This window comes from Liolophura sinensis, chromosome 5 (assembly GCF_032854445.1).
Source record: "Liolophura sinensis isolate JHLJ2023 chromosome 5, CUHK_Ljap_v2, whole genome shotgun sequence".
Taxonomy (NCBI): Eukaryota; Metazoa; Mollusca; class Polyplacophora; order Chitonida; family Chitonidae; genus Liolophura; species Liolophura sinensis.
The window spans coordinates 2,397,708-2,412,230 of NC_088299.1; positions in this window are offsets into that span (position 1 = coordinate 2,397,708).

Below are 14,523 nucleotides of genomic sequence, written 5' to 3' on the forward strand. Positions count from 1 at the left end.
TGGCTTATATCGCTTTCAGTATTGCCTGTGCGGTGGGCTTTTCATGCCTGCTGGTCGGTATCAATACGTCCCCACATCCTGACTGGTTGCCGGATGTCTTCTGGTCTGTACCATTACCTCCCCACTCTCTGACTGGTTGTGTCATGTCTTCTGACCTGTACCATTACCTGCCCACTCTCTGACTGGTTGTGACATGTCTGCTGGTCTGTACCAGTACGTACCCACTCTCTGACTGGTTGTGGCATGTTGGCTGGTCTGTGCCAGTATGTGCCGACTCTCTGACTGGTTGTGGTATGTTGGCTGGTCTGTACCAGTACGTGCCCACTCTCTGACTGGTTGTGGCATGTTGGCTGGTCTGTACCAGTACGTGCCCACTCTCTGACTGGTTGTGACATATTTGCTGCTCTGTAAAAGTGCATGCCCACTCTCTCACTGGTTGTGTCATGTCTGCTGATCTGTACCAGTACGTGCCCACTCTCTGACTGGTTGCGACATGTCTGCTGGTCTGTACCAGTACGTGCCCACTCTCTGACTGGTTGCGACATGTCTGCTGGTCTGTACCAGTACGTGCCCACTCTCTGACTGGTTGCGACATGTCTGCTGCTCTGTACCAGTACGTGCCCACTCTCTGACTGGTTGTGTCATGTCTGCTGGTCTGTACCAGTACGTGCCCACTCTCTGACTGGTTGTGACATGTCTGCTGGTCTGTACCAGTACGTACCCACTCTCTGACTGGCTGTGACATGTCATCTGGCATGTACCAGTACGTATCCACTCTCTGACTGGTTGTGATATGTCATCTGGCCTTTACCAGTACGTGCCCACTCTATGACTGGTTGTGACATGTCTGCTGATCTGAACCAGTGCGCTTACATTCTCTGACACGTTGTCACATGTGCTCTGGTCTGTACCAGTACATACTCACTCTGTGACCCGCTGTGATATGTCGTCTGACCTGTACTAGTATATGCCCACACTCTGACTAGTTGTGACATGCCTTCTGGTCTGTATCAGTACGTACCCACACCCTGACTGGTTGTGTCATACTCATGTATCTTTACCGAAACAACATTCTTGACGTCCTTATAAATACCGAACAACATGAGCTCTATTCCAGTTACGTTCAAACAGAGTCACATCTATGCGAAGAATGAATAAATGAATGACTGACTGAATGAATGAATGGATGTATGCTTGGGGTTTAACGTTGTACGGTAACTACAATTTTTCAGTCATATGACGACGAGGAGTGTGTGTACATATACTGTGTCTTCCTGTAGCTGGGCGAGTCCATGCCACTAAAGCGCTGCGGTCACTGAAGTTTCTTGCCAAAGACACCAGACATGACACCCCACCCAGTCACATTATACTGACATTGGGCCAACCAGTCCCGTTTCCTTGCTCTGACCTGTAAGTGCTGAGCGCCAAGCGAGACACCTGCGCAAAGAAAGGGATGAGCTGGTTATCAGCTGTGTCACATAGAAAATTTAACATTGCCCATATACAGCCTCCCTAGCTAATGTAAATTTAACATTGCATACAGCCTCCCTAGCTAATGTAAATTTAACACTACTCATATACAGCCTCCCTAGCTAATGTAAATTTAACATTGCCCATATACAGCCTCCCTAGCTAATGTAAATTTAACACTACCCATATACAGCCTCTCTAGCTAATGTAAATTTAACACTACCCATATACAGCCTCTCTAGCTAATGTAAATTTAACATTGCCCATATACAGCCTCCCTAGCTAATGTAAATTTAACACTACCCATATACAGCCTCTCTAGCTAATGTAAATTTAACACTACCCATATTCAGCCTCTCTAGCTAATGTAAATTTAACACTACCCATATACAGCCTCCCTAACTAATGTAAATTTAACATTACCCATTTACAACCTTCCTAACTATCGCATCCAGCCGCAAACTGCAAATATACGACTAGAATAAATACTAATCAGTCTGAAACAGTGCACGATTCATGTATTTTTTTCCAATCTTACAGACACTGAAAAACCGCCCGCACTCGAACACTTTTGTTAATGGTAATTTTTTTAGACTGCTGCCGAACGTGATATGGTTTGAACTGAACAATAGCCGAACGCCAAAATCTGTTTCCATGGGAAAAGTTCACAAGACGGTTTAACGGTTGAAGTCGAAGTAATATTTCGTTGTTGTGAAATCATAACGTGGGTAAAGGCAGGTGTAGAAAACCAGTAAGAGGCAAGGCCTTCTTCATGCTGGGAAAAGCCATCATCAGGTTCTGTATTGTTACCCAGAGAGTTAACTGTCAGTCCATCAATCAAGGAGTCCCCCGAGAGTAGACGAGAGCGGAGATGATGTCTAATGACTTCAGTCGTTCTCAGCTAGAATTCCAACAACCTCTGTGGCACATAATCTAGACAACAGGCTGAGTGTTTTTCAAAGATCTCGCAATGTCTGGTCACGAAGTGTTAAAAGCAAACTGAAAAAAAAACACACCCATTGAAGATTGATTATTTTGAATGTGAAGAAATGTCCTCTTATTTCACAAGAAGCTTGTGACGCTTCTCAGAAAATCAAGACGGATCACGTGTTAATCGGGACTGGTTCGTTGTATCACCATAGATACCCGCCATTTTTCTACTCTCTCGACAGCTATCTGACGGATATTCAATTATATTTCCTCTTTATAGCCGTTGCCTTCATCATTCTCGCTTACTTTTTGTTCATTGGAATAATGCCATTTCTTTCTGGGTTTTCTTTTTTTTCTGTTTTTACTTCCACATCCATGTCTCTGTCAAGTCCCAGTTTAAAACTTTAGATTTATACGCAAAGCCTCGTTCTACACAATAAAGGTTTCAAGACAAAAGATTCTAGAAACCCAGTAGGCCAATTCAAGAATATCAGACAAATGACAAATTTAAAAGATACCATAATGTAGCTCAGAAATCATTCGTTCCCATGTGTCAGGTGTGAGTATTTAGTAATTGCAAACAAATGTATTAATTTAAATTTACCTTACATTTGTTAGCTACTTGTACCACTAATGCTCAACTTGGAAGCCGTTCCAAGTAAGAATGTTTGTCCGGTACCTGGTGATATGTGTGGTTTCTTTTTCCACAATTCTCCATCAGTAAACTTCGCGGTTGAAGTGAAATGTTCTTGAGCGCAGTGTAAATCATTGGGAATGTCAGTTATACTGATATGAGCTGTTCTACTATCTATATTGATGAACTATTTGCATTTATTTGCAATTTGGTAATTTCTTTCAACAGAATTTTAATGACATTTATATTTTCATAAATATTGCACCAATTCTTATTTTAAGCACGTCTTGGTATTTAAATTACAAATTTACACACAAAATAAATTTACCAGCATGCTTCACTTTGTCATTTGGTGCATATTTATGCATACAATTAAACGTTTGCTGTGACGTCACGTTATTGTCTGTGCAGTTGATTATTTTTCAAGAATCCACAATTTGAGTGATGAAGGGTGACGACTTGTACCACTTGAGTGGTGCCTTTGTATAGTGTACTGTGGAACGGGACTCGAGCCCACGAACACAAGGCTCTTAAACATTCCAATATCCCACTGAGCTACCCAAGAATACCATATACCCGTCTCATTTTACGCGATTTTAAACGTTTGTTTTGACGTCAATCCTTTGTCTAACCGACCTCTTCTTTTTCAAGAATGGACGGGTATTGGGAAAGGTGTCTAGACATAAGCCGATACCAAACTGCATAATGCACTATCCTTTGCAGCGGACAAACATCAGGCACCAGGCACCAACTACAATGAAAACTCATACAGAACCTGTTTGTATCAGCAGAGTGACAACAAAAACAGTTACGAATCCGTGTCTGTCACAATGCGAAAGAAATACGAGTTATTTTCTCATTTTCTCATTACTGGCAGAGGTCACTCATATTGTTAAGCAATGCACCGAGGATGGGATTTACTCCATTATGTAATCTTACACACCCAGGGTATGCTTATGTAGGAACCTACGTAGAGTACAACCAATTGGCCTCCCATTTGCTAAAAGCTCTAATGCAGTTTCACTAAAACTTTATGTAACACCGTCACGAAAGATCAATCATGCTACGTAATATTTCCAGCTATGCAAATAAATGCGGCAAAGCCGGATCGAAAGAGCATTCATTGACGCTAATTGTGATGGTGATGTTTTTTTGTTTTTTTTAAATAACTCGGAACAGTTGATTTTTGAAAAAGAATGGACGCGGCACTCCGCGCCATGTCGATTCTTTCTCAAGTATCAATTGTTGCTTGTCATTTCTCCAATACATAAAAAATTTCAAATTCTCTTTTCTCCTTAAAAAAGCTTTCATAAATGTTGAAGACTACATCTCTATATACGTATCTGTTCACTGATCCAAGACGTACTCAATCTATGGCACGCTGCTCCTATGCCCAGCACTCGTCAATAACATCTAAACAAGGTTGGTAATTTTCTTTTTACTGTCATATATTAGGCTCTTGTTAAAAAAGCGCTAACCATTGACACATAATTTAAACATATATCGTAACCTAGTTTTACTGTGTTTTCAAGGACTTACAAAACAGGCCAATGTAATATTAAAGTGCTGTGGTAATACTGAACTAATTAAAACATTTGGTTCAAGATGAGTCTTTGGAACTGAAGTTACTGACCATGATTAATGTTTATACTTTATATGATTGGTGTTTTATGCCCTACTCAAAAATATTTTAATCTTTCAACGGCGGTCAGCATTACGAGTCAGCGCACGAGTAAAGCTGTAAGTACCTGAATAGTTCATCACTGCCAACAATGAGTTCACATGCCAGATTATCACGGGAAGTAGTTTTAAAGGGTGTAATGAAAAACTGGAAAAATAATACTTCTGTATGATTACTTTGACCATCTTTCGAATTATCTGTTGATTAATTCATTCATTCATTTTGTGTGTGTGTGGGGGGGGGGGGGGGGGGGTAGGTGGGGGTGTTTGGTAGGTTTGTGCGTTGGTTTGTTCTTTTGTTGAATGTTTGTTTCATTGATTGATTGATTGATAGATTCGTAGATTAAGTGATTGGTTGATTAAATGACTGGCTGATTGATTTAGTACCTGCCAGACACCATGTGTCATACTGGATTTGATAACACATTAGTAGCACAAATGCCTGTTGGATTAGATAAGATATTAAACAGGGATAAAGTTACCCATGGTAAAGCCCCGATGGTATAAGTTAGGGTGTCAGCTGCTCGCTTATTTCATCTACTAAAGGCACATTATTGCGAGTGGTCTGTTCACTGGGATAACGGCTCCATGCTCCCCTGGATAGATTCTATCATCAAGCAGAGCGAGGCCAGACGGCTCTGGCGAATGGCCTGTAATACGAACCTCACAGACGACTTCTGTTGTGTGTGTCCGTATTTCCGGTTCCGGCCCTCAGAGATCATGGCAGTACGGTGAAATGTACCAGACAGATGGAGTATCCGGTGTTATCTAACACACAACGTGTGTTCTCATTTTAAAATTGTATGTGGAAAAAGAATACTGAAAACTGTCTGTTAGTTTGTTTTGGCATTTTCTGTGTTACTTTAAGTCGTTTCAGGACATTGTCTCTCTAGCAAAACCGACACACTTATCATGCTGCATTACTAGAAGGCCAAACGGAAAACACCAGACACCATTCTTTGTCCACCTGCATGTATGACTGCGTATAAAACTGTAACTGGAGAACAAAGGTATATGTTGTAAGGTTCTTTGTTGTGGAGATGATTGATAAATGGCTACCACTGACGGGGATTGTTGGTTAGGGGACTGTGATTGATCGCCCAGTCTGGTTCTTGGCTATCTGGTGGGAAACCGGGCTTGCATACCAGTGTATCGCAACATGGTGATAGTGTTAAGATAGGGCGAGGTATGTAGAGGGATTCTAGTGATCGGTCCTCCCGCTGACCGATTGACTTAACTCTCGGACACCGTACTTTATTACGATCCCAGGACAATATAGGGCATTGTTGCTCGACTAAGGACAGGTCACGGGTTGGAGTCGACTGACCGGAATTCCCGCGGAACGATTGCCTTCGTTTTCAAGGTCCGCTCTTTAACAACCATCTGTAGCCGGACAGCCAGTCTTCCCATGTCCGCTGACTAACCAATAAAGACGTTCTGGCCTCTGGAGTGGACGTATCGGCCGTAATGAAGATCCTTGTTTATGGAGATCCACAGATAATAGATTGTACCACCGGGGAATTAAGAAGGTCGATTTTCTCGCCCAGACAACATCTGAGGACTGTCGATTTAGAAACGATGGTCAAGTTTCCACTGAGACGTCTGTAAAATCAGCTTAAGGAGATTGACTTAACATGCCCCGCCACCTACTGATTTACTGACCGCTCGCTTGCCACTTTGCCGGAAACGTCTACTTAAACAGTGACACTTAAATGAGTCTACCTGGTTTTCTCTGAAAACTGGGGCTACATTTTTGGGACAAACAGAACGAAATTGCTAGAGATGGAATTACCCGATATTCCTTAAAGTTTGCTTCAGATAGCTAACGTAAGTGCGTTCAAAACTATAGCCCACACTTACGCTGCTGTAAGATTTTTTTTAATTCCTTTGCTTTTAGTGTCGTTTTCAATAATATTTGGTCACGTCCCCGAAGATTCTTTCCTCAGCCGAAAAATCTAAGTTTATGTCATGTGTTGTCTTCTGTTTTAATTTGGTAAAATACAGGTGCCAACAATTTAACGACTTTGGTCAGATTGTAAAGTAGGGCTTACCGATACAATGTAGTAATTGTTGCAAAAACAACATGTTGCAATAATTCTGCTCATCGTTTCATGATATGGCAGTAGCAACTTTAACCTTCATGTAAAACTTTATTCAAAATATATAATCCACATCATTCTGCAGGGTTAATTCGTTACCATTTTTTGTAAATAAAGATTGAACTTTATTACTATATTCGTACTGACTTCGTGCTACATGCACATGCCAGCAACTTTCATGCACCATCAAATCAGTAATGTAATGGGATTTCGGAATACTACTTTTCATTGGTTAACTGACGACAGATCTATTTATCGACAACAGAATATGGCTCCCCCCTGAAAGATACGGCTTTTCTTTGTTTTTCCGTCTGGAATCTTACCAAAAAGTCTCACAAACTTAAAACGTTGCTTTTTTCGCACACACATCTGTTATTTATGGATGAAAAGCCACACTGAGTGGTTTTTGAATGGCTAATAGTTACATGTTCAGACCCTGTGCCACTGTCTGAACTTGATACGTTTTGAATTTGTTTCCAAAAATATGAACGCCTCAGTCGGATTTCACAAAAGTCGGTACCAGTCCTTTTCTCAACGCATGTCTTCGTACTTCTCTTGTTATGAACTGAACCAGTTATTTCCATTCATTTAAATGGGTTCAGTTCATGACTACCCAGCTATCTTTTGTCTTACTATTGCATAAGACTACTAGTTTGGCAAATAATACTTGGTTTATAATGGAATATAAAAACACTGCAACAAAGAAGGTTCTGCAAGAGCACAACAGACAAATTCACGCACAACAGATAAACGGGCGTTACTCTGTGTTTCTGTCTTATCTGTCAAATGTGAAGAAGCGCTTAAAAATGACTGTATTCGGATCCTAATACGGATCACCAAAATATACAGTGTAATGGATTAGTCATGTGTCCAAAGTTAATCTGTGCAAAAATTGCTGACAGACAAACAGCTATAAGCTTTTGCTTGGCGAGGGTAATGGTACGTTTGGCCTGTACTGGTGTATTGTGACATAGCAATTTACTGAAAAGAGCTGGTCGTCATTATCTCACAGGATTAATGCCAATGAGACTACGTCAGAGCGAGGGTGGATTTATGGTTAAAAGAGAGAGGAAATAAGACAATCATTGTCGTTGGCGAAACTTGGGTCATGTACCAAGAAACTTCATGCGGAATTAAAAATGTAGCTCATGCTGATTTTAAAGCAATGCTTCACACTTAAAAACCACGATGAATCAACTGTTTTAATATAAAAGACTACGCCACAGAGATTAAGAGCAGCAATGACAGAGTGACAGTTAACAAATGGTCACACGTGCTCTGGTAAAGTAAGGCCTCTTGTCAGTGTACCTCAGTTAGGATATTCTTTCTAACTTCTCGTGTAAATGCTTAAATAGCAGCAATTTACACGCCCAATCTAGGACCATAGCTTAAGCAGAGTGTAAAAAAAGGCGTTGATATTAAATGCAATTCATCGGACGTTACTCGTCTAGAATTACTGAAAATGCTGTGTTGTCATCATATTTAACATACCAAAACATTTAAAATGCTGTGTTGTCATCACATTTAACATACCAAAACATTTAAATGTTCCATCAAAGAATATGAATCAAACAAGCCAATATTTTCATGCGATGTGTCGTCACACTGATCCTGTTGTTTGATTTATTCATCTATTTATTTATTTTATTATTCTGTGGGGGTAATATATCATTCATATGACAGACCTTCCCACTTACGGCTGGAGAGGAAGCCAGCACGAGCTGGACTTGAACTCACAGCGACCGCATCCTGTGGTTTGAACTCCATTTTCTAATAAACACTGCTGTTTATATCTCAGTTATACTGAAAATTGATTAGACTACAGAAATGAAGTTCACATAACTTGTGTATCCTCCTTGTTCTTGTGAGTATTTACATCTATACGCTTTCCAGTGAATTGCTACTCAGGACAGGAAAAAATATATCTAAACAATAAATTGGTGAACAAAAAACACTTCCATGGAGAGCTGAAATGCTTGGATTAAGCAACGCAATTTAAAAACAGTATTCTCTTGGGTTTTTCGTCACGATTCCATATACTTTCTGTAGGCATCTATTGGGAATGGTCTCATGTCATATATTCCTTTTATGTCGTAAAAGTGCTTAAAACTGCGCTTCCGATAATTTTCTTTTGGCAATGAACTATCCGGTTTCTGTACACATGCCACATAAAACGGCACATTTGATAAAAACGAATCTCGCCACTGATGTTCTCGCGTGGGCGTATAATCAGCTTCATTAGTACAATTGTACCAGGTGTCCGTTAGAATTATACGCTGCATACTTTACAGAGAAAGCACGTGTGTCAGCAAAGGCTTGGACAGATGTTCTCACATCACTTCCTGTAGTGTTAAAGATTTCTGTACAAAACGTGCTAGTGATTTATTTATTTATTTACTTGATTGGTGTTTTAGGCCATAATATTTCACTTATACGACGGTGGGATGAAACCGGGCAGGAAACCCACGACGTTCCGCACGTTGCTAACAGACCTTCCCAAGAGGAGAGGAAGCCAGCATGAGCCAGACTTGAACTCATAGCGACCGCAATGATGAGAGGCTCAAGGGTCACTACGCGGCGTTCGCGCGCTAACCAAGAGCCGCGCAGGACCCCGAATGTGCTAGTGGTGGCAGTGACATAAAACGAGCGTAGTGAACCGGGATAGGGGGGGGGGGGGGGTGCAGTCAAGAGTATGTCGTTTAACTGGTATACCGAGGCACTTGGCCTACGGCTTTGCAACACTACTGTTGGTATTTTAGCACACACATACACAGGGATAGCACTGCGAAGCTGACCGGTGAACATGAGTGTGTCTAACCGTCCAACGATACACATGAGCATGGGTGGCTTATCCTCAAGGCGATGAACCTATCGTGGCTATTTGTGGATAATACAGACTCGGACGTTTCGTCTCGTTTGTGTCGCTCTCATGTTATGAAGTCATTTATCACGATAATTGTATTCATCTCCTCAAAGATATTGCTGGACGGCTTCCTAGCGGAGACTGTTCTCTCTGTGGTGCGCGACGAGATGAATGAATTGCTTTCTAAAGCCAATCGCACTGGGTTTATCCATATTTCATGGTCACACACACACAGCGTCTGTTAAAACGCCAAATTATTAATACAGATATAGCCCCTGTTGGAAGCCAGTAGCATATGACTATTTAGGAGTTAATATACTGTTCGTATAGATATGTGTGCTTAATCGTGTCCTGTGCCAAAGACCGGTGGGTAGATCGACGCCAGCGAGCTGGGAGCCCGTTACCTAGGGAATGCGACACTTCCACTCTCGTTTAAAAATATATATATGTACAAGAATTCAGCTTTCCTTTCACAATGTGAATTGTTCTGTAGTGTAACAAATTCTTACGGTCATATAAGGTCAGTTATAAAAGAATTGCCACTCTGCACATATAGGCCTACTGGTATGTATAATGTTGATGAAACTCAGAAAATCATGCGATAGAAGATTGAAATTCCTTCATCCATCTTTTCTTTTTACTTTGTTTATAAATACTTGAAGCATATATAATCAAATGCTTAAACTGTGATTTAAACTTATGGCTCACATAGATATCGTTCAGCCCAAGAACGTCACGTTGATGTTGTGTATCTTATGCGTGTGATGTATATTATTAAATATTGCAATACGACATTAAATTTGTTTCCGATTTAGTCTAGTGAAACAATTATGGTTAGACTTAAAAGTGGAGTAAACATATAAATTACATAAAGTTCAGATAAAATGTAAATGTGATCTTCAATATTTTTTTCTATTTTTCTTTAAAGAGAAAACACACTTGAAAATATTTTTTGTATGGTGGGTATTTGGGACCAACACATGTTAAATAAATATATTTGCACTAGAATTTGGTCTTTTCAAGTAACAAGTGTGTTCATCATGGATTTTGATCATATTTATATTTTTAATATATTCATAAATATTATCATAATTCAGATGAAATGCATATGTTTGGATATAAACAACAAATTTACATTTAAATAAATTTATTACACATGCATCGCATCCTTATTTAGATCATTATTACGTAAAGACGATAAATATCAAAAGGTGGCCCCAAATACCCACCATACAACAACCTTTTCATTTGCCCTTTTCTCCTGAAAAAAAAGTTGAAAAAAAAAATTAAAGATCATATTTGCAGATAAAGTTTGACGCTCTTTTTCATCTCATTTTTATGTTTTCTTCTCCTTTAATAAAAATAAAACTCTAATAAATTTTAGTGTATCCATGTCAAAAATTGTAACAATCAAATCAAATCATAGACTTAAATCATAAACAGTTTTCTGTTGCCTATGACTTGGTGATTTCCTAACTGAGTACATGACACCAACTTTTCTGGTTTTACCTCCATATTCCGTTTTATTCTTTATATGACTGCTGTTTTACGCCGCTCTCAAGAAAATTTCATACAGCCTATACGACGTCAATCACCACTGTGTTGAGAAGAGAACGGGTAGAACAACGGGTAGGAAACCCACGGACATTCGTAGAGTCCGAGTTTTTATCTAGATCCGGTCTGTCCAGTTGTCTTGCTCTTATCTTCTTTATGCTGAGGGTAGTGGAAACCAGGATGTGGTACATACACCATCTTTAAAACTGAGGGTACGTGGGGGTAAGCCGCAATGTTTTCCAGTAGATGAAAGGACCCGGTACTGTAAGCCGGAGAATTGGCCCCACAGAGGTAAGATTAGAAAGTGCAAAAATTAAAATCCCAGCATAATTCTGTATATTTCTGAATCAGAAGTAAAACTTGATTATATGTTATATGGCCATAAAATAGATGGTTGGTCAGTAATAGCCTGCCAAAAATGCACTGTCGATCAAAAACGTCTATTTTCGCTCAAACAAGGCGCTATGTTTTTAATTTGCATTTTAAAGTCAACGTTAACCACAAAAATACTTTTACGGAAAAATTCATGCGTTTTTCTACGTGATGTCAAAGTTACGGTTTGGTTAACGTTTGTTTTCACATGTAAAACATAAATTTTATAATGTGATTGATTTTGTCACAATTTCGAAAGTTTCAAATACGTATTTCACCAAAACTCATTCAAGCATTCTTCATAGTACAGTGAACTACCGAAATCAATCCGGGGAACGGGTTATACCTCACGAACGAGTTCGCATCTCTGTGGTTCTGGTTTTTTTTCTTTGGAAACATGCTTTTATGAGAGTAAAGATTAAATAAGTTATATGTATCAAATAAGTGTTATCACGGATTGAAATGGATAATTGTTAAGGCATGGTAGTACGTAACGTGTGGGAACTATAGCGAAATCATACTGACTGAGAATCCTGACTGAGAGCACCTGTAGGTGTCTGTCATTAACATTAACATGTTACCCTTAGCGGAAGTATAAGGCTGAAAGTTACATTTGTTATATATTTATTTGATTGATTAGTGCATATCTGCGGCACAAAAAATTTTTGGAAACTTACATTTGTGGCCTTCCCCTCTCTATAGTGTCTAATGCAAAAAAAAGATATTTCTGTATGACTGGTCAGGAATAGGCTGCCGTTTATCGATTTGATGTCGTCTACATGACTTCAGTGCAAGTTTGCAGCTTTGTAAGTCGGAAAGGAAAGGTTGAGTAAGACACGTCTGGAAAAGGAAGTGGCCTGACAATTGTGTCATTGGCTGTCACAGATATAGTCAGTTTCACTTTTTGAGGTGCACAGTTTCTTGCACTTGGGCCAGTTAGCCCACCTTATCATACCAGACCCTTTTTAAACTAGCCCGACCCCTTTATATATAGTGAACTGCGACAAAAACAGGCCACCAGCCTTGCGAAGGATGGGAATTCCTTTCAACTTTTCAGCTTGTTAAATGTAAGTTGATGTAAATCTGAATATCATATTAATTTGCCCCATACGCCAAACGTTTCCATGCATCCGAAATTCATAATGGAGAGGCTTACTTATCGAGGATCACGTGTAGTTAAGTTTCATATTGGACTGCTAAGACCCACTAGATGGTGGTTCGATCCCAACCTCGGACATGATTTTTTCTTCTAGATTACCAGTACACACTTTCGTAGGTAAGTTTTCGACAGCACTCCTTTGAGTAATTTTACTGAAAGTTCATTGGATATTCATCCTCCAGCAATATGAGATTGATATAACTCGCTTTGACGTTTGAAAATTCGCTTGTTATTTATCCAAGGCCACTGGTTTACTCTTGACATTGCTGTGTACTCTGCTTATATTTATTTATTTATTTATTTGATTGGTGTTTTACGCTGTACCCATGAATATTTCACTTATACGACGGCGGCCAGCATTATGGTGGGTGGAAACCGGGCAGAGCCCGGGGGAAACCCACGACCATCCGCAGGTTGCTGTCATACCTTCCCACGTACTGGCGAGACTCCGCACTGGCGAGACTCCTGGGTCATTATGTTGCGCTAGTGCGCTAACCAACTGAGCCTCGGAGGCCCCTACTCTGATTATAACTGACCATCTTCATTAAAAGGAATTATTCCTGAGTATACGCCAAACATACACTGAGTAAACAGCAATCAGATTAATAAATAAATAAATAAATAAATAAAGTTTCCATTCACAATTGCATGAGAGCTATTAAAACATACTATACTTACAATTGAACACATGCGTGTAGCTAAGCTGCTTATTAAAATGTAAATATACATATACCGCCGATTTATAATTGCGTTGTGTCAGGAGACTTGTCAGATATATTGTGTGGTGCGGCGCATGGTTTAAGCATTGGTCTTCACATATTCTTGCGCCCATAAATGAAGAATTCTTGAGTAGGAGGTAAAAGACTAATAAGTAAATAAGTACACATATACAAGTATGTCTTTCTTTATTTCTTTATTTATTCCTTTATTTTTTTTATTTTTTTATTTATTTCATTGTTGTTTAACGCCATGCTCATGAATCGTTCATTTATAGGATGGTGACCAGTTTTATGGATTGAGGAAACCGAAGTGCCCAGCGTAAACCACCGACCTTTGGAAAATTACCCATAAGCATCTGCTTAATCTATCTCAACTGCCGCATGAGTTATTATACGTTATTATCGCATCTACTGTACATTACAATATCAGTATACATCACAATTAAAGGAGAAGAAAATGTAAATATCAATCAAATACCATTGAAAAAAGTATGCATTTCTTCGCAGGTGCATGCCATAAAAAAATTTTAATATGTACCTCAAGTTGATAAATTATAAATAAAGTCAGTGCCAACATCCGCTGTCAACGACTCCATTTTGCCTAAGAACTAGTCCTGAAGTCTTTTGTGTTAGGAGGAGAACTGCCGTGGGAAACCACTGAAGTGCAGTTCGTACATTTCCGGTAGAACTCTTCTTTCAAGATGGTAGCGAACAGTACAGTTCGTTTTCCGCTTGACGATCGGGAAACCGGAATGTTGGACGTAGGTTCCGAGTTTACACGAACCAGGAGGCAGTTTTAACGACTCTCATTGGGCTGAGAGGCAACACACCCCCAGCATAAATTACAGGGTGGTAAAGATGGTAAACGATAGACTCAGCGATTTATGCCAGCTTTGCCAATTCAGGCTTTACGTGTATGGCGAGAAAAATCGCAAAATTATGCAACAGGCACCACCAGATAGAAAACGATGTGCTCTTTTCAGGCTATAGTGTCATGTTTTTTTAAGTTTTCCTCTCTTTTAATGGTTTCCTTCTTTCCAGGG